The 20,914-nt window shown below is 45.7% G+C and overlaps 1 pseudogene; it reads left to right on the top strand.

Moving 5' to 3' along the window:
* The first annotated feature begins 17,504 nt into the window (after positions 1-17,504).
* LOC112407084 (G protein pathway suppressor 2 pseudogene) lies at positions 17,505-18,481 on the top strand (annotated as a pseudogene).
* The last annotated feature ends 2,433 nt before the right edge of the window (positions 18,482-20,914 follow it).

Genomic DNA, 20,914 nt, shown 5'->3' with positions numbered 1-20,914 from the left:
TCTAGGAGGCTTTGGTAAGAAGACTGGCAACTAGGGAAATCTCTCATGCTCATTTAGGAGAGTTTGATCCTTAGCCATCTTTGCTGTTCCCTACGAAAAGATGAACATATAAGGACAGAGGGATGAAGAATAGTAGAAGAATTAGTAAGCTACACAATTATCATTCCCTTTACACCTTTGCCATAAAGGCTAATCATGTGTATTTTTTGAATTGGACATGGGCTCTTGACAGGTGGGTCATGAGTAAATGAAATTGTGTTTGAACATCCACATATGTTACATACAGAACCTTGGATTCACGCCCAGGCAATTCTTTCATGTGCTGCCATGCAAGAGAAGGTCTCATTTGAAAACTAAGAATTGATATTCCTTCCCTTCCAAGTGTAAACAGAACCCTGATCCAGGAATTTACTATTGTGCCTCTCGGGTGGGCATTAGCCAGTATTGAATAATTTAGCATGACTGATGGTCACTGCGTTAGAAATAAATTTTCTTCTGTCCCAAAAACCTCATAATAAGAGTAGGCACTCAAGAAATTAAATCCGTAATTATGGGCTATACATTTCACTGATTTGTCTCTGATTCTTACAACGACACTGCAACATAGGTACTTCTGTGCCGATTTTACAGATGAGAATGGTGGTAAAGTTACGATTGAAGTGACCTCCAGTATCAACAGTGGCAGAACCCAGATCGGGACTAAAGTCTGTCATCACAACACAGCACATATGTATATATTTTTTTTGGAGTGTCCATCAAGTAAGAAAGTACTTTGCCAAGCATTAGGGATAGAATGCTCACAGCTTGGAAGTGAAAACAGATTCATTGGATTTACAATCATTTCTAAATTTTCCCAGAGGAAGTTATTCGATACATATAAACTGAGTCTTAAATGATGATTAGCAATAAGCAAAGGGGGAGAGGAGATTTTGGAGGAGAGAGAGCCTTCCAGGCAGAGGAAGCAGAGAAGGGCATGTGCAAGGCAAAGGAGAGAGTAAAGGGAGAAGAACCTGGAGAGGCAGCCCCGGGTGGTGGGGAGGTGGCAGGACTGCTCAGGAGCTCAGACTTTATCCTGAGGGCACTGGGGGCCTCTGAAGGTCTTATACGGGGAAAAATATGCACTGATTTGTGTCCCCTACCTTGCTTCTCCACTCTCATCCATCCTCCAGGCTGCGGCCTGCAAGGTCATGGAACAATTCATTGCAAGGTGGTCTGTGGTCCAGGACAGGGATGCTGGTGACCGGGATGCAGGCTGTGGCAGTGAAGATGGAGAGGAGAGGGTGACCTGAGGGATCTCAAGGAGGCAGCCAGACCCTGAAGGCCCTCAAAACCCCAGCCCATTACAGTGCGGGCGCCAGATCCAGGATGTTATGAAGATGAAGAATGGAGATAAAGAAAAGGGACCTAAGGGACTAATAAGCAGGAGTGTTGGTTTGAATTATGCTCTTTGCCAATGTGTTCTTTTTTCTTTTCTTGTTCCTCCTTTTTTTCCCTAATCATATGCATGAAGATATAAACTAAAGTATTCTCTTTTAAAAGTTTATATGGGATCATAACCCTGTTTTATATATGGGAAAAGGCTGACTCCCGGTGGGTTCTCTGTATTTTCATATTGCCATAATTCAAACAATGTGATGAATCAACTCGCTGTAATTTCTGAAGCTGGGCCCAGAAAAGCTGAATTTTATGGGGATTTTATTGAGCCGTGCCCTGGGGCTGGGTGGCAGTCCTTAGGCGGAGAAGGTATTTCTACTGGGATGAAGGAGGGAACTACCATTTACAGAGTGTTTCCTGTGTGCCAGGTCATTTACCCCTCAGGAAAGCTACATGAATGTTGTTTCACATAGGAGGAAAGCTGAGGGGTTAAGTGACTTGCCTGTGGACACCCAGCTGCAAAAGGGAGACCCCGGCTAACTCCAAAGTCAGGTTCTTTCCCTGACAGCACATGCCTCCCAGGCACAAGAGACACAGCCCAGTGGACCTGGCTGGGAGAAAGAAGGAGGTTTTACAGATATTCTCCCTGTCTCGCCAGCTTTAACAGACCTGGGTGAACCTGAGCAGGGTCTCCTCACTGTGCCCTGAGCCCCCCTCCCAGGGACACAAGGGAGGAAGTGGGGGCTATGTCCCTTGCAATTAATTTTCTCTTCTGACCCCAAATCTTCCCAAGCTGGCACAGAGCCTCTGGCTCCTAGTCCTAACTCAAGGTCCAGGGCTCATGGGGAGACCATTCAACTGATAGCCAAGGAATTATCTGTTCAGTCTAAGAGTCTCCTACAAACCCAAGCAGATCAATGAGAATATTCAAATCTGAGTCCCTCAACGCCGCTGAGCAATCTGATCTGCCCTCTCTGGAGTAATCGGTACTATTATCCCATTTTATGTGTAAGAAAACTGAGACTTGGAAAATTTGAGTAAATTATCCAAAGTATTTAGTAACACTGTCAGGCTGTGAATCTCGATTTCAGATATAAAAGTAGCCAGCATGATCTTCGGCAGTAGCATGTGTCCAAAATGTGTTTGCCTGCCTGCTTCCGGCTCTTGGCTTGACCCCTGTCCCTCACTCTGGGAAGCAGACATCTACTGACATTTCCCCAGAGTGAAAACAGTTGTTACCCTGTAGATCTGAGCCTCCATCCCCAAGATGTGCCACACGTGAACACTCGAAGGAATTAACAAGCCCACATAGGGCGCAGGGTAGACTGGGAGCCTGTACTAAGGAGTCATAAAAGATTTTTAAGAGAACTTTATGGGGGTGAGCTGTCCAGCAGGGTGAGCAGTGGGGTAGAGGGGGCCGGCAGAGAACTGGCAGATCCAGAGGTGGGAAGTCAGGTCTGATGGAGGAAGAGAAGCCCAGAAAAGACCACATCCTCCAAGGGAGAGCAGCGAGCCCAGAGCCGGGGCTGGGGCCCAAAGACCAGGACTGTGACTAATTCACCATGTGATGCAGGGCCAGTTCCTTCCCTCAGGAAGTTTATCTGTGCACCAAAGAATCTGCATGTACTAAAATGTTCTAAAATGAAAATGAGAAAGGGAACAAGGATGGGAAGAAGGAAGAAAGGATTGGTTCAGACAGGATGGTCCACGGAGCCATCACACCCCTCCCTCTGACTTGTGCCCTGTGATCAGGATACAAACGTGTGTCCTCATGCTCCACACCGGCTGTGCACACTGAATACATGTGCAGATGCTGTTCCTGCTAAGGCGAATGTTCTCTCCTCTCTTCTCTGCCTGGAAAATTTATAATCTGTTTTTCAGTTCTCAGGTCGTGTCACCTCCTCCACGAAGCCTTCCCTGACTCCTCTCCCACTTCCACCCACTCTCAAACACAAGCAGTCACACCTCTGAGTTTTTACAGTATTGTATATACCCCAAGGACAGCACTTGTCACATTGTGTTTTTATTGTACTAGTACTAGTTCTAGTAATAGAAAGCTTTTATTTAAGGAACTCTTTTTTTTTTTTTTTGCCAGAGAGTGTTACAGTCTTTTTATAAGTGATAGCGTTTTAAATTTCATCCCTATGCCATAAATTAGGTATTATTTTCCCGACTTTAAAAATAAAGAAACTAAGACCCCCCCACCACCCATGAGGTCAGGAATCTTCCCATGTGTATCCTTGGGCAAAAGTACCGTGCCTGTGTCTGGAGCAGGGTCTGATTCAGTTATACTTCCAGACTACTCATTCTGAACAAAGAAGTAATAATGGGCAATGACTGAAACAATAAATGAATGTCACCATTGAGTGAAGAGGGCTTACATGTGACGCATGGCTTTAAACATGCATTTTATTTTGCTGTAACCATCCTAGAGCACCCCAACTCAGGGACAAAAGCTGGCCATAAGGACCACATAATTTAACCACAGGGACATGAAGGCCCGGGCAGGCAAGGGGCTGGCCCAGGTCACAGGGCTGCCTTTGGTACCTGCTCAGTAGTATTTCTCAACTTCTGGTGGGTAACACTTTCCAAACCACTCTTTCCCAGAGCTCTGCATTGGCGACGGGCCTGTTTTCCTTCCCTGCAGCAGAAGCTTTCCTGTGCCTGTCCTTAGAGACAGAAGGAGCACCAAACCTCTGTATTTCTTAGTTGCATTCTCCCAATTAAGCAAAGAAGCCAACCGAAGACTCCACAAGTCAAACTCATTGCATCTTAGCAGGCTCTGTTCCTGCCAGCTTTAGCCTGGGGAGTCAGGTTTTACAGGTCACTTAGCCCCACATGCAGGGCCTACGATGGAAATCCTGACAAAGCCACACAGATAAGGCTGCAGAGGACCCAGGAGACCAGAAAAACTAGTAATTTTCCAGTGTCTAAACCCAGCTTCCATTCCGAGGGCTCCTCGCCAGCTGAGACACTGAAGTGTCAGCCAAGAGGGCCCTGGCAGAGAGCTGTTTGTTTCCACTCCAATGCACTCTGGAAATTCAGTGTGATACCTTGCTGGGATTTTTAACGACAAGTTTCTCCTTCCGCATCACCTGCTATGCAATTAGTTTTCCCTTCTTTGCACTGCCCAACCATTTGTTCATTTGTGCGTTCATTCATCAAATTTAAACTCTATTTGAGTTGCCGTATGATCCAGCAATCCCACTCCTGGGCATATGTCCAAAAACAACTCTAATTCAAAATGATACATGCACCCCTGTGTTCACAGCAGCACAATTCACAATAGCCAAGACATGGAAACAACCTAAAGGTCCGTAGACAGATCAATGGATAAAGAAGATGTGGTGTGTGTATATACATACATGATGGAATATGACTCAGCCATAAAAAAGAATGAAATAATGGCATCTGCAGTAACATGGATGGACCTAGAGATTGTCATACTAAGTGAAGTAAGTCAGACAGAGAAAGACAAATACCATATGATATCACTTATATGTGGACTCGAAAATATGACACAAGTGGATTTATCCACAAAACAGACTCGCAGACAGAGAGGACAGACTTGTAGCTGCTGGGGTGAGGGAGGAGAGGGGTGAACTGGGAGTCTGGGGCTGGCAGATGCAAACAATTATGTACAGACTGGATAAACAACAATGTCCCTGTACTGCATAGCACAGGGAACTACATTCAATCTCCTGAGATAAACCATAATGGAAAAAGAATGTCTCTATGTATAACTGAATCACTTGGCTGTACAGCAGAAATTAACACAACATTGTAAATCAACTATACTTGAATTAAAAAAAAAACCTGCAAAAATATTTAAACTCTATTCCTTCAGGTACAGTTTGTGCATGCACAACTCTAGGGGACTATGAGCTCAGAGAGTACCTTCTGATAATTGTGGAATAGGGAGAGTAAGAATAAAACAGAAAGTGCAAATACCGCATATTCAGTCTATTACAGAAGAAAGAACATTCAAAATAAGGTAGCTGGGTCACATAGCAATTCCCAAGCTCTTACAGCAATTTCCGTTGTTTCTCTAACACAAAAAAATCAGAAATATCATTCCCTTGTTTAAAACAGGTTTCTTGGGGCTTCCCTGGTGGCGCAGTGGATAAGAATCCTCCTGCCAATGCAAGAGACACAAGTTTGAGCCCTGGTCCAGGAAGTCCCACATGCCGCGGAGCAACTAAGTCCGTGTGCCACAACTACTGAGCCAACGTGCCACAACCACTGAAGCCCGCGTGCCTAGAGCCCGTGCTCCACAACACGAGAAGCCACCGCAATGAAAAGCCCATGCACCACAACGAAGAATAGCCCCCGCTCGCTGCAACTAGAGAAAGCCTGTGCGCAGCAATGAAGACCCAACACAGCCATAAATAGATAAATAAATAAATGAATAAATAAATAAATAAACTTACATTAAAAAAAAACAGGGTTTCCCAACCTTGGCATTATTGTTATTTTTAGCTGGATAACTCTGTTGAGGGAGAATGTCCTGTACATGGTAGAATATTTAGTAGCATAACTGGCCTCTACCCACAAGATGCCAGTAGCAACTTCCTACTCACCATGATGATAATCAAAACTGTCCCCAGATACGCCCAAATATCCAGGATGGGGAGGAGGAGGGAAGGGGGCAAATTGTCTCCAGCTGAGAGCCACTGGTTAAAAATAACCTCTTCTCCTCCCCATTTCCTGTCCATTCCCTTCTATTGCCCTCTAAATGAAGTCTAAGACATGTGGATTTTCATTCAAGACCCTCACGATGGGACCCTGCTTACCTGTACAGACCCATCATTTGCCATTCCTCCACGCCACCCACCCCGCATTTCCCCCACAGGCAGACATTCATTATTCCCACCTCCCACCCTGCCTGTTTTACTCTCCTTGTTCCCCAGGGTTCAGCGTGGGTCCCCTAACTTGTGAACCCTATGCGGACCCATCCTCTCCCCCACGAGCAGGTGGATTTGCCCCTCCATGGGATCCTTGGCACCAGGGCACCGTCTATCACGACACTTCAATTGGTGGGAATATCAGTTCTAATGAAACTATTGGTTTCTATGTCTGTGAATTACTTGGGGACACTAACGATGTATCCCTAGCACTTAGAAAAGTTCTGGCTCAAAGAGATTGATTTAGCAATTGCTCTATCAAATTCAAGTTCAATGAAGAATTAAAAAGTAAAATAAAGAAGAACCCACACCCTCCACTAGCACGTCCTGCAGAATTATTTGGAACTTTTGTCCAGAGAGGCAGGGCTCTCAACTCCATGGTCAGCTGACTAGTCGTCTGATCCCGGACAAATCAATTCATCTCTGTGGTTTGCCTCAATTCCCTTGTATGTAAAACAGTGTCTCTCACAATAGTTTAAGGCACAGCTAAGTTACTACATGAAATCACTTAGTGAACTGCCATTAATTGTATGAAATTGAAAGGTTATTATTTCTATTTAATAATAAGACCTTTGAAGACATAAATATTGAACTGAAATAAATATATTTGTAGGATCTCTCTTTCCTTTATGGAGGCTTGGCCATATCCTAGATGTGAAGGCCATTTTATTTATTTGGGTTTTTTTTTCTTCCTCCTGAAAAATAAGCCTTTTCATTTGATAATTCCTACCCTACCTGGACTCTTCGTATTTCAGTTCAGGAATGTTTTATTTCCTCCTGGGTGAGAGTTCAAAGAGTTCCTTTGATTTCTTTGAAGCAGGCCACATCCATAACTGGAGACCATTTTTCTAACAGACCTGCAGCCTGTAGAATCTTAAATTTTAAAAATTGTGCAGAATGATAACAATTAGAATAGAAAACTTGAGAAGAGAAACTGCTTCTAAAACGTACTCTTCATTTCAAAGACAAAAAAATTGCATTAGGTTTAAGGAAATGTAATTGAAAGAAATCTCTGAAGAATTTAGCACTATTATGGGTTGAACTGTGTCCCACACAAAGGTCCTAAAGCCCTGTATCTGTGATTATGAGCTTATTTGGAAGTAGGGTCTTTGTGGATGTGACCAAGTTGAGATGAGGTCATACTAGGTTGGGATGGGCCCTGATCTAAGATGACTGGCATCCTTATAAGAAGAAGAGAAGAGATACAGACGTGGGGGAAAGTCACGTGAAGACGGAGGCAGAGACTGGTGTGATGCAGCTACAGGCCAAGGAACATCAGGGATCTCCGGGAGCCACCAGAAGCTGGAGAGAGGCATGGAGTGGATTCACCCTCGGAACTTCTGGAGGAACCAACCCAGCCCAAAGCTGGACTTCAGACTTCTAGCTTCCAGAACTATGAAAGAATAAACTTCTATTGCTTTGAGCCCCCCAGCTTGTGGTACTTTATTAGGGCAGCCCTAGGAACACGAACACCCTATAGCCAACATCATGAAACCGTTCCCTTCCATGAAGTCTTCCTTTACCCCCAGTCTGAGCTGCTCTATCATAACATTAAGATGCCCAAATAGAGAATAATGACAGTTATTCTCCCCTCAGGAGCGGAAGTACTGAAAGGGTAGGGACTGCTTTTCCTCTACCCTGTGTCTTCAGCGCTGGCAACTATGTGAACACGGAACAAACGCTCAGTCAGCATTGGATATTCTGAACCACACGAGTCCTGATGAGATCCACAGAGCCCCAGGCGAAGGCAGGAGGGCAAGGAGAATTACCATTTTTCTGCAGTTACAGGGAGACGACTGTCACAACGTATGTCCTGAAGGAGAGCTCTGAAACCTAGTCCAGAGCACAGAGCCAGGCAATGGGGCTGGTGATAAGCAGACCAGGAGCTAAAGGAGTAGAAATGGTGAGGACAGTGGGTTGGAATCTACTAACCAGAAGTTGCTTTTGTTACCCTCATCTGGAGTGTACGGACGTGGGCACATCTGGGAGTAGAGTGCCAATTATTTAGTTTTTCGGTTGTTCAATATCCCATCCCCAGTCGTATTGGGGAGGAATGTCCCACAGTACATAGTACTGGTGGACACGAGGCCCTGCTTTTTAATCCCCACTCTTGAAGATGGGAGACGCTCCATCAGTACATGCCCTGGAAGCCAAAGCACACGCCAGTAACCTAGGCCACCTGTGAGGCTTGCTGGCAAGCGATGCAGAGCGGAAGGTATACTTAGGCTGATCCACAGAAGGCGCCATTGGAGCCAGCTGTGCAGAGTCACGGTGAGAGGAAGGGAGGTGGGCACAGCTTCCACCTCCCCAGACTCAGGTCTTTGTCTGGAGGCCTTTCAACTAGAGCAGCACTGCTGGCCTCTTCTTCCATTCCTCACTTGATTTTTCTCCAGGGGAGGAGAAAAAGTCACCACCTTCTACGATATGTAATTGGTAAGTCTAGGAAAAGGAATTCAACATGCTCAACGAGGCTCCATCCTCCTTCTCATTTTCTAAACCAGTTTGCCTAAAGGAATGCACAGTTTTTGCTTCTCTGTGCCTTATGTTTACTGTGGCAAGTTGTAGCCCTAGGATAAGTCCCATGGTGGTTCCACCGTGCCAATGACTGGGAGTCAAAATTCAGAGGTGAAATGTAAGCAAACCCACTTGGCCTCAGACCGACAGCCACATTCCCCAATCACCTTTATCAATAATAAATTGTGATTGTTGTATCCATCTCTGAGTCGGCTTTAAACTCAAAAGGGGAAGAAAAAGGTCATCTATTGGGCCCAGGGAACACAGAGTGGGTGATGCCAGAGGCTTATGGCATCATCACCAGTGATTGACAGTTGAAGGGCAATGCTGATTTTGAATAAAAAGAATTAGGTGATATCTCAAAAATACCTGTTGTTCTAGACTTGCTCGGTACTGGAGTGAATCATTAACATCCAACACTTTGTATGCAGTGACCGACTTTTTACTATAAGGAGTATCAGGAAATGCAAGAAGTTTGCTTTCACCTGGCAGAAAGAGCAGTAGACTTGGTCTGTCTCGAGACAATATCAAAACCCCTCGTCTGTGCCACAACTTAAGCCACAAAGACCTTCACCATCTTTCCATCCAGGTGGCAAAATGTTAGTCCACCGCATTTTTCTTTATACGTAATTTCTACACAGTGGAATTCACCCTTTTCCTTTTCCACTACATTACTAGCATTATTTTATTAGGACCAGGAAAATAGGAAATAGCAAGTACTGTAGATGTTTTGGTAAAGTACAGCAGGCCAGGGGATGAGAGAGAAATCCCACAAAAATGGGAGACTTTCCTTCTGTGAGTTCCATGAATACCAGTGGTTGAAGGCATGTCATGATAGTCTCCCAAAAGTGAATGTTAAGATTTTGTACCTTGCACTTCCTACCACTTAAAAAGAAGCACAATAATTTGTGGGCCTCTGAATTTTGGAGGCAACACACACTCCATTTGTGTTACCACTTTCACCCATCTGGGAGGTAAACTACCAGCTTTGAGTGGAATACGTAATAGGAGAAGCCTCTCTGCCTGGTCCAGACTGCAATGCAATCAGTTCTTAGACTTACCTGTCATGACTCAGCAGATCCAACAGTACTTAGTGTGTCTGTGCCAGATCGGAATGCTCTATGGCACTTATAGCAAGCCTCAGTACAAGACTCAGGGTAAAAAGCCTTGAAGCCTAACGACAAATCCAGGCACAACTCAGCAAATAATTACTCTCGTCTTAAAAAGCATTGTGTGTATTGTAATTAGGCCCTGTTGGAGACTAAATGACTGAAAATGGGACAGGAAATAAGCACTCAGACCTAGCTGAGCACTGTGAACAGGGTGTTATATAATCCACCGCCCATAAAGTGCATGGCCAGCAGCTTTCCATCATCAGATGAAAGTGGTGTACGTGGGACCGGGCACAATAGGTTCTTAAGGCACCAGTAAATGCTTCCACTCCCAGAAGGCACACTCCTGCCATAATTCGTCTCCTCCACCAGCCCATCCCTATAGCTCCATGGGAAGGTACCTCTGATTAGTGCACTGACTCACAAGCACTGCAGTTTTTTATCGCTCCACCCAGGGACCGTAGAGAAGGGACATCTACCCAGGAAGCATTTTAATTTTTATTGGAGTATAGTTGATTGACAATGTTGTGTTACTTTCTGCTGTACAGCACAGTGAATCAGTTATACACATACATGTATCCACTCTTTTTTAGATTATTTTCCCATATAGGTCATTAGAGAACATTGAGTGGAGTTCCCTGTGCTATACAGTAGGTCCTTATTAGTTATCTATTTTAGATATAGTAGTGTGAGGCAATGGTTTTATGCCCAGAGGATTCATTTATTTTAGGATGTGCGCTTTACCAGGAGCTGCTGTACTCACAGAATGGTGTCCTGGTCACGTGAAGAATCGGTCACCACACCAGCAGAGTAACACCTCACAAGGTGGGGCACCATCCTGTAAAAATGATAATACGTGAACAAGTGAACAACTTATGGTAATGCTGCTGCCAGAATAAAGTGTCCAGGACCCAGGGACTGAAGAAGGTTGCACTCCTCACACTGGCTCACAAGCTTGCTTCCCGTTCCCACAACTTTGGGCCTTACTGACTCAGTGATCTGGGGGAAGTTATTCTTCAGGGAAGAACGCTTCCATGAGAGGACATGACAATGGTCACTCTGAACTGAATTTACCACGAACCTCTGTTCATTTCAGTGTCCTTATGCCACTGAGAATATAGACTGAAAAGAATGACAGTCAACACACTGGCCAGGGTGTTTGCCCCTGATTGTCAAGGAAAAATACGATTGTAGTGATAGGAACACAGGAGTAGTAAGAGTGGAACTTGGGGACCCCCTGATTCTGCCATATCTAATAGCAAAGTTTAGTAGAAAACTCTGCAGCCTGAAACCAAGGGCTCATATCCCTCAAAACTAAATCTTTGGGCTACCCACCAGTGTGACCAGGGAAGGGCTGGATGAAGGCAAAAACCATTGGAATGAAATAGTAGAAAGAAAAAAAAAAGCTACAAATGTCAGTTATGTAGAAACAAGGACCAGAGCCTCTATCTGTATTACCTTCCTTGCAGTGTCAGGTATTCCTATATTTTACTGAAGTTTCCTCTTCTTTCCTCCCCATTTTCCCCACTATTATATATGTGGGACACAGTAACAGTGGACTTTACAATTGAATCCATAAGTTTCAGAAAGAACTGGAAGCACAGTCTGGATGCAATAACCAGTAAGGCTTTTGTTTTTTTTCCTTTGTGGAGAAGCTAAATACATTCTCAGTAGTAAGAAGGACGTGTGTGTGTATGTGTTAGAAGCATATGTTTTGAGTGGAGGTTGGGCAGCCAAAGAGGTAGGACATAGGGGGTCATGTGTTAATTCTTATTAACCACCCAGCAAAGGGTCTTCTTATGTGACAGGAAACCCCATGGAAAGAAGCAGCCCACACTCACGATGAAAGCCGCAGTGGCTGTGGGGAGTCCTCACTCTCTCCTGCTCACAGCACCCAGCAAAGTTGCCTGGATGAATGAGGCTTAGACTTCACTCGCAGTCACTGTGCTGTCCAGCGTTGGTGGTGAGGGTACTGATGGGTGGTGCCATCTGGCTGTCTTCCAAAAGATGAATGCTTGCCTTCTGCTATTTGTCTCCTGGACAATCAAAGAGTTCCTTGATTCCTGTCTATCTTCCAAGGCCGATCCTCTAGTGTCTACTGATTCTGGAGCCTCCAACACCCTCTCATGGGGGTGCCAGAGTTCATTTTCATTGCTTACAACTGAGAACGCTTGCTGATAGGAGAGTGTTTCTGATTACAAGGCTGAGCTAGGTTCACTTAAAGGGTCCTGGACCAAACAGGTGACCACAAGAAACTTTTAATGGATATTATTAGTTGGCATTCTGTTCTAGCACCATGGGGAGAGGTTCCTGCCTTCACACGCACACAAGATTTCAGTTGATCTTTGCGATCAGTTTAACCCTATGAAGTCTGGATTACTCTTATGTCCATTTTACAGATGAGAAAACTGTTGCACAGAGAAGTTAAGTAACTTTTCCAAGTCACACGCCTAAAACGTAGAGGATTGGAAGTCAGGCACAACTATGTGAGTAAGAACGCATGCTTCGGAGAAGACCTGACTCAGTGAAGGGTTCCATGATCTGCAACGCCTAGAATCTCATCTGACCTATGCTTTCCTTCGTCTTGGGAGAACACCTTCCCCACACAGCAGTTTTGAGGGGAACCAGAGGTTACCGACCAGCATCAAGGTTCCACTAGATGGTCTTAACCAATAGAAGATGTGAGTCCTTTCGTCCAACCGGGTCCAGACTCACTGTATTCCTGAACATCTGACCTGATGTATTATTTCCCACTGTTCACTCCAAGACATAAGAACTGCCTTCACCACCTAGGTTCTGTACCCCCAAAGCCAGAGCATTCCATCCCACCACCCTCTCCCCAGCAACACGAGTGAGGTGACCTGTTTACAGCATTCCCAGGAGCCCACGGGGTGGGATAATCTGAGGGCGATGAGGAGACAGGCCACAGGACCAGCTCCATTGGCCAAGGCAGGGACACGTGCAAGCCATTAGGCCTATCAGCAATGGTTCTCAGGTGCAAGCAACGAGGGTGGCAGTTGGCTGACCCCTGTTTTTAAGGAAGCCTAGCGAGGGTTTTATGGCCCACAGTTCTCTGAGATCCTCAAGGCTTCCCTTACTCTTGGCTCCCCAAAAAACTCCAAGGGAAGAACTTCAAAGTTCTTTTCTCATTATAAATCTCACAGCCCACTCACGTGAAACCACCAGATCTGTGACTCATTTGGAGGTTTGCAAGGCTTCCTTGCCTTATTAGATGCTCCTGCCCACCCCAGGACCCCTCAGTGTTCTTGCTAAGTCAGCTTACTCGACCAGGTAGCAGGTTTTATCCAGATCCTACTTATCCTTTGAGACTCTCCCTGAGACATCCCATCTCCAGGAAGCCTTCCTCAGGCTGGTTTGGTTCCCAGCAGTACTTTTGCCCTAACCTCTTCCAGAGCACAGGAACCTGCCTTGAGTGGCTATGATCTTCTAGGCCATTGCTTCCTAACCAGGGGTGATTCTGTCCCCCCAGGAGGCATTTGGCAATATCTGGAAACATTATCGGTCGTTCCCCCGACTCTCCCCAGCTGGGGAAGAGCGCTACTGGTATCTAACGGGTAGAGGCCAAGGATGCTGCTAAACATTTACAGTACACAGGACAATTCCCCACAGCAACTGTCTGACCCCAGATGTCAACAGTAGGTGTGGCTTCTTGGGCAAGCAATGTGTGCCATCAATAAGGCTCAGCCCTCAGAAGGGCCCGCACTCGGCTTAATACTCTGCCATTGCCATGTTGAAATTCTTGGTAAATTTTGAACCTAGGGGCTCTGTATTTTCATTTTGCACTAGGTTAGACAAGCTATGCAGCCAGTCATAGTCAGTTTGTAGATGTTGAGAAACCCAGTTCTAGGCTCTGAATAGGAATGTAGGAATGAAGATGCCATTCCTGCCCACAAGGAAGGTGGGGGAGGGGACCGTGTGCTTCCTTGTCTTTGTGCCATGATGGGGAAGCCTGAGGAGGGACCACCTGACCGGCTTGAAGGGTCAGGGAAGGCAAAGTCTCACCTCAGCTCATTTCTAAGGGATGAGTAGGAGATAACCACCTGGACAGGAGAAGAAGGAAAGGGTCCAAATAAAGAAACAGAGTGTTCACAGGTGCCAGGGTCTGGGAAGACAGGGCTGTGTCAGGGACTCTAGGCAGCCCTGTGGGTCCAGGCTACGGGCTGTGATGAGGCAGAGAGGTTAAGAGATGAGGCTGGAATGCTAGGAAGAGCCAGGTTCCAATCACATTAAGGAACTCTTGAAGGATTTCAAGTAAGGTAGGAACATGATTAGATTTAATTCTAGAAAGACAGTCACAGGTGTTGTGGCAAACAGATTGGAGGGACAAGACATTGAGCTGGGGGACTAGTTACGGGGCGGTGACTGTAAAAGAGCTGAGAAATGATATGAGGGGAATGAAGCTGGGCGGAAACAATAACAGGGAGGGAGAGAGAGAGGCTGAGAGATAATGAGGTAGAACAGGCTTTGATGATTACTGAATGGATACCAATGTAAGATACTTACGTTTATTATCTTTTTATTAATTCTTTTCATCCCAGCAACAGACTTAGAGGGACACCACATTTTTTTATCATTTTACTCTTGAGGAATTTAAGGCTAAAGAGATTTAAATAACTTGTCCAAGGTCACATAACTGGTAAGTGTCAGAGCCCACATTTGAAGATAGACATATCTGATGCCAAAGTCATTGTCTTTCCGAAGTGCCACATAGCACCCTCTCCAGTGTACTGAGGATCCACCAGGGTGACGAAGAACAAGTCCAAACTGGGCTCAGGACAGGTGCTTTCCTTACCTCTTGGTACCAACTCTGTTCCTCAAGCCACATGGTCCACTCTCAGGGTTATATACCGAATTCTTCACTTCCTTGGGTCAAGCTGATTTCTTGGCACATAGTAGGTAATTAATAATGTCTAAAGAAGAAGAAAAATTACAGCAGAAATGTGGAAGAGTAAAAAATATCTTTCAGTTAATATTTTTCTCATTATTATTCTCATTTCTGCCTATCAAATTGACTGGCGGTGGGTAACTTGGTACACTCTTTCTGAAAAATGGTTTGACATTATGCATCATTTTCAAAAAATCATACCCTCTGCTGAGTACTCAATTATTTCCTTAAGATGAGAACCTGAGTAAAGATTTATGGACAAAGATATTCATCTCAGCCTTTTTTACAATGTAAGCAAAAAAGAGGTGGGGGCAATTTTCCAAAAACAGGTGAATGACTAATGATATAAATTCAGAATATTAATCCTGCAGAATTTTTAATGACATTAGAAAGTTACCACAATACAACACTAAGTGAAAAAAGAATTTAATAAATACAATTGTGTACACAGTAAACTCCTCATCTGTGTACAGAGTTCCCAGCTAGAGCTTAAGCAATATTATACCCCTGGGATTGAGGCATTTCTGGAAATGGCAGGTGGAATGATGGGATGAGTCCAGCGGGATTGTCCTGGGAGAGTAGTCAGCATCAGGAGGGAAGGGCTGGGCAGACATGTTTAACCAAGACACAAAGCCTCATACATAGGCTGGGTAGGGGCTGTTCTGGGGAAGGCAGGGTGTCTGTCACGCAGTTCCTGGGGAACTCAGAATATATCTGAGCTAAGAGAGAAGCTAAAATCTGCTGTTTAGCTTATGTGACTGTGTAGCAAACTACCCTGAAATTTAGTGACTTAAAACAGCAATTTATCATTTTCCTTCCTGGTTCCTTGAGGTAACTGGGCAGTTCTCCCTCAGGGTCTCCTATGTGGTTGTGGTAAAATGGTGGGTTTAGCTAGAGTCACCTGAAGGCTGGACTCCTTGGGAATCCAAGATGGCGCACTCACATGCCTGGGGGTTGGTGTAGACTGTGACCTCAGATGAGTCTGTCAACTGGAGCACCTACATGTGGACCCTCTATATGGCTTCTCATCATATGGTGGTGGGTTCTGGGAAGAAGTAACCCAAGAATGAGCATTCCAAGAGACTCAGGTAGTGTCAAGCCTTGTTATCATCTAGTCCCAGAAGTCCCAGAACATGCTTTTGGACGCATCCTGTTGGTAGTAAGTCATGAGGACCAGACCAGATTCAAAGGGTTGGGGACTAGATTTCACTTCTTGATGTGAGGAGCAGCAGGTGCTTGCAGGGAGGGAAGGAGTTGATGGTGGCCATCTTTCAAGCCTATTTATCACAACCATTTTCAATAAAAAGCTCTGGCAGACATTGCTACATAGGACCTAAAGCAGGGCTGTTTGCACCCCCAAAGTATAAGCCAAAAGGGTCAGAGACTCCCACCTCTATAGGGATCTCAGCTTAGCTTTGGTTTCCTACAGGCTCCGGAGAGCTCAGCTGTGCTCTGTACCTGGAGGATGGCTCCGGGGCACCAGGAGGGGCCAAAGTACATGGCAGCTATAAGATTTATAACAGTGCCCATTAGAAAAAGCTTTGAAGGTGGGCCCTGGCAGCAAAAGCGAGGCAGAGTCAGAGGCCTGGAGACCTCCAGAGTGAATATCTTTGTAAGGACCACAATTCTGAAAGTAAAGAAAACAGAGGAGTAGTTCCTGAGTTCATATGAGAAATTCCTTAGAATTTCCCAGAAATAATTCAGGAGATCTTTACAAAAGAGGGTTTGGGAGAGCCAGTAAAATACAAGTTATGACTACTAATACCACCCCATTTTTTTATGCCAGCTTGATGTAAAGCAGGTTGTATGACTTAAACATACGAACATGTATGTTTCTATGCACGTACATGTAAATGTACACATACAAAGAAAAAAAATACATTGGAAGAAGTTACACCAAAATGTTAAGTGTCTCTGCAATCTCTAACATCAGATCTCTTTGATATCAGGACATTGTTTTTAACTCCCTTCTTTGTATATTTTTCTGTATGTTCCCAATTTTCTAGGATGAACCTATTGCTTATATAACTAGTAATAAGTACATTTCTTAAGAAAAGCATACATTAATGATGGTGCTTGCTCAAGTGAGGTAATGAGGAGAGGAGGTCTACCCGACTCAGGCCCTGGCTCTGACACAACAAACATGGCAGTCAACATCTACAACAGATTTGGCCTCCAGAACAGCCCAGGGGAACAATGAGCATAGCAGGTCTGGAGCCACTGGGTAAGGATGTCCAGACTGATCCAGGTGGACCCCCACCAGCTTGTCATACTCCCAGATTATCCTACCCAGGCCCCCAGAAGTTGTGCTTGGTTTACATGCACACCCATAGGCATTTCACTCCCAGGCACATCAGGGGCATTTCATCACACTCACCTCCTTCAACGCAGTCCCTGTGAGTCCTCTTTATTTAACCTCAAGACATCTTCCCTAAACTCCTGGAAGTCTGAGAGCATCACTTCTGCTTCCGACTCAAGGGCAGTTTCTCACCTTCCTGTAATTCTCTCTGCTGGAATGTCCTGTCCTCCACTCATTCTGATCAGTTTCCCATACCTCTGGGGAGTGGGGAAAAAAAAAGAAAACCCCAGGGAGGCTGCAGAGGAAGCAAAAACAAGGTGGGCCCATCCTAAGTCTGGTGATCAGTGACCAAGCGGGGTGCCCACTGCCCAAACACCCCAGGCAGCACCCTGCCCATTCTCCTGGAACACCCCAAGCTTTCCAATGTCATGGCCAGGGCATTGCACCAGCCCATTGTGCCCCTTGTGCAGGGGCACAAGCAGCAAGAGGAAGAAGAGGTGGACAAGATGATGCAACAGAAGATAAAGGAAGAACAGGAGAGAAGGGAGAAGGAGATGGAAGAGAGAATGTCATGGGAAGAGACCAAGGGACAAATCTTGACATTTCAGGAGAAGCTTTTGGCCCAACAGGAAGAAAAACACTGTTTTCCTGCAGCTCAAGAACGTTCTACATGAAGAAGAAAAACAAAGGCAAAAGGAGCAGAATGACCTGACCACTCTGACATCAGCTGTGCACCAGCAGAGCCTGACTGTCACCCAGGAACTCACACCCTCAGCAAGTGGGGGACAGCTGGAGGACACAATCACCCAGGCATCCTCATGACAGCTGACAGAGCCAAACCGATGTTTGGGCCCCAGATGCTTATGACCCAGCACTACATGGGCTCAGCCGCTGCTTCCAAAGGGAGCCCAGAGCATGGACAATTCCAAGGCAGCCCAGGTGGTGCTTACGGGACCTTTCAGCCTCCACCTCACCATGAACCCAAACAGCTAACCCGTAGTCCTACTCAGCAGCTCAGAGCACGATGTTAAGCCTTTCCTGCAGTGCAGTACCTACCTCAGCCACAGTCACAGCCCCGTGCCATGCACGGCCACTTTCAGCCCACCCAGACAGGGTTCCCCTAGCCTGGTGGTGCCCTGTCCTTGCAAAAGAATATGGGAGATGCTAACAGAAGACTGCTTCTCTGATTCACCCTCCCCATGCCCCACACATCCCCAAGCTCTGCATCCAGCCCTGGACTCCCTGCCTCTCCCCGCAGACCCTTGTGTGGATGCAACAGCCCGAAAAGTTGGGCTTTTCAGCTATCAGCCATCCCTGCCCTTGGCTCACCACTATCTAGCACAGCCAGGACCCAATATTCTACCACAAGTGACCATCAGATTATATCTTCAACCCTTACCACTCACCATGGAGGAGGGTCCCCAGTGTGTCCGAGTCCCAGGCCAATAAAGTCTACTGTCACTTGAAAAAAAAAGGGGGAGCCTCACCTTCTGCAGAAAGCCTCCCCAGACACTCTAGCCCTCCTGTCTCAAAAACCATCCATGCCCAAACTGGTTCCTATGTGCGTTCCCTCCCTCACCACACTGTCCTCACCACATCGCCATGGTTTCTCATCCATTTTCCAAAGCCATGCCGGGGTTCCCTGGGGGTGAGGACCTTGCCTGATTCATCCCTGGGACCCCAGCACCAGGTCAGCATGCCCACTTCCTTCCACACACCTGTTACACTTGCCTCTAGAAGCCGAGGTGTCTAGAGTTAGGCTTACAGTTATAAGGTACGCTTATTGGTAGGGAAGGAGTTGTGGGCTGTCTGGCAAAAAAGCAAATTATTAAGAAGTAACAACGAATTACACACTGTCTGAAAAATGGCAGTTGGAAGAGATCCTTTTAAGTTTCTTCCCAAAATGTCCTCAGAGGGGTAGAAGTTTGCTCACAGCTTCCATACGCCTTAAGTCATTTAATTAACAACCCAGTCAAGTGAGGAAATAGGGACTCAGAGAAGGGAAGCAGTTGACCTGATTGCATCTCATGTAAATGCAGAGCTAGGACTATCTGGCTTGAAGCCCATGCCTTACCCTCTAGACCACAGGAGGATGGAAAGTTGGCCCTGGGGGAGATCTGTGGGCTTTGATAAAGTTAGAGTCATCTTTCCTCACGGAAAGAGGGAGAAAGAAGGCATTTCTCTGCCTAAAGTGTCTGAGTTTGTGTGTCTGCTTCTTCATGCTTTCCATCATTGCCTGTTATGGGCTGAACTGTGTCCTCCCAAAATGCATATGTTGAAACCCTCAATATGACTCTTTTGGGAGATAGAGCATTGAAGGAGGTAATTAAGGTTAAATAAGGCTATAAAGTTGGGGTCCTAATCCGATTAGACTGGTGTCCTTATAAGAGGAAGAGACACCAGGAGGACGTGCAACAGAGAAAAGACCACGTGAGGACACAGCAAAAAGGCAGCCATCTGCAAGCCAAGAACAGAGTCCTCAGGAGAAACCAAAACAATTGATACCTTGAATGATACCTTGATCTTAGATTTCCAGCCTCCCAAACTGTGACAAGTAAATTTCTGTGCTTTAAACCATCCAGTCTGTGACATTCTGTTATGGCTGCCCTAGCAGACTAAGGCACGGCCCAAAGAGGAAAGAGGACACACGTTTGCATTTCTCTTTGGCCTTGATCACCCCTAAGGAGCCAGATGGCAGGAAGATCAGAATTGGGGTTAAGGGGGTATGGTGGAAAACCTCTAGAAAAAGGGGCCGTACTTCTACCAGCTGGGGCAGCCCTGGGAACATTCCTTTACCACAGAGGTCAGGACCATCAGTATGTGTGAGACACCTGCACGGACCACCCATCAGGCTGGAGAAACAGCTACCGGAGAGTAGGAGGGCTTTGGCTTAAGCTGGCCACAGACTCTCAGCCAGTCTGACTGAAGTAGGAGGAAAAGAATAAAACTCAAGTGACCACTAGCAGCCACACACAACAGCCCTATTGAGAAAACTGTATCCATCGGGGAAGCCAAGTTCACCACAGATGGTCCAGAAAAGAACAAAAAAGACTTTAGTAAAAGGACTGTTGAAGAGATAAGGGGCAGAGATAAGGGAACAGATGAGAATCCTCAGACACTGGCAACAGCAGAGAGCTGTTAGCACCACAAGGGCCAGAGGGACAGGGAGGGACAGAGACAGTGTTAGTGAAGCTATGAAAACCAGCTCCCATGCAGGACGTCAACCACAAAATACGGCCAGGAATGTGGTGCTGGGGCAGCAAAGAAATACCCCAGGCCTCTCTCTTCCTATTGCTCCACCTCCTGCCAGGGCCTCCCATGAGCCAAGCCTGTCAAGGAAGACCAGGTAATGCAGTCCATAAGGGTCAACCTTATCCCAGAGCAAGACAAAGAGAATCAAAAATGGATCTGGGAATAGAACTACCATATGACCCAGCAATCCCACTACTGGGCATATACCCTGAGAAAACCATAATTCAAAAAGAGTCATGTACCACAATGTTCATTGCAGCTCTATTTACAATAGCCCGGAGATGGAAACAACCTAAGTGTCCATCATCGGATGAATGGATAAAGAAGTTGTGGCACATATATACAATGGAATATTACTCAGCTATAAAAAGAAACGAAATTGAGCTATTTGTAATGAGGTGGATAGATCTAGAGTCTGTCATACAGAGTGAAGTAAGTCAGAAAGAGAAAGATAAATACCGTATGCTAACACATATATATGGAACTTAAGAAAAAAAAATGTCATGAAGAACCTAGGGGTAAGACAGGAATAAAGACACAGACCTACTAGAGA

Source organism: Neophocaena asiaeorientalis, unplaced genomic scaffold (assembly GCF_003031525.2).
Source record: "Neophocaena asiaeorientalis asiaeorientalis breed wild unplaced genomic scaffold, Neophocaena_asiaeorientalis_V1.1 scaffold205, whole genome shotgun sequence".
NCBI lineage: Eukaryota > Metazoa > Chordata > Mammalia > Artiodactyla > Phocoenidae > Neophocaena > Neophocaena asiaeorientalis.
The sequence above is the reverse complement of the archived record's forward strand: the minus strand, read 5'-3'. Positions and strand labels throughout refer to the sequence as shown.